This window comes from Populus euphratica, unplaced genomic scaffold (genome assembly GCF_000495115.2).
Source record: "Populus euphratica unplaced genomic scaffold, PopEup_1.0 scaffold1134.1, whole genome shotgun sequence".
Lineage (NCBI taxonomy): Eukaryota > Viridiplantae > Streptophyta > Magnoliopsida > Malpighiales > Salicaceae > Populus > Populus euphratica.
The window spans coordinates 24,444-25,329 of NW_011500982.1; positions in this window are offsets into that span (position 1 = coordinate 24,444).

Genomic DNA, 886 nt, shown 5'->3' on the forward strand with positions numbered 1-886 from the left:
TTGTTATTGTTGTTGTTATTACTATTATTATTGTTATTGTTGTTATTGTTATTGTTGTTGTATTATTGTTATTTATAATTTGTACAATTAACCTCCCTGTGGTTCGACCCCGGTCTTGCCGGGTTATTTATTACTTCGACACTCCTGTACTTGGGAGAAGACATCAATCTTTTTGTCGTGTTACTTCTCCTAACTTCTCAACCATAACTTGTCTCCTTGGCTAGGAGATAATTATATTATTCAGAGGAGGTTGGGCAAAACAACATGGAGAACTTTCCACCTTAACGATCTCTTGGCCTTCTAGAGGTTGTTCTTGTCAAAGTGAGGCTCTCCTAATAAGTGGTCACTCTAGGTGTGATTTCTCTAGACACCGTGGGATAAAAGTTAGTTATTAATCCAGCCATTCCATGCTAGAATTCTCCAACTCCCTAAAGCTTATTAAAAAACATTTGAGAAGAAGTTTGGCTGGTAAATATATTCAAGATGAAGTTTATGATCCTTATAAGATAAATGGATTACCTTTATTTACATGAGTCTTGCACACCCTCATACCTATAAAGTACATCTCCATAAAGATGACTTAGACAACTATGATGGTCTGATAGATCCATGGGAATATGATTAGTACTTAAAAATATATTTTTATCAAGGTTTTATATCAACATTTTGCACTTGAAGTATCAATAACTCCTTAACAAAAACATGTTTTATAATAACGTATCTAATAATATAAGATACCTTTAATTTGTGGTAAATGTTTATTTTAAATGCAGGCCTATCACATAAATGAAAGGATTGATTGATAAATTTAAGAACTGAAATTGAAAGGATAAAGAGATGGCCAAACTTAGAAAAGAGATGTCGGTGCAATCCAAACCGGAACACT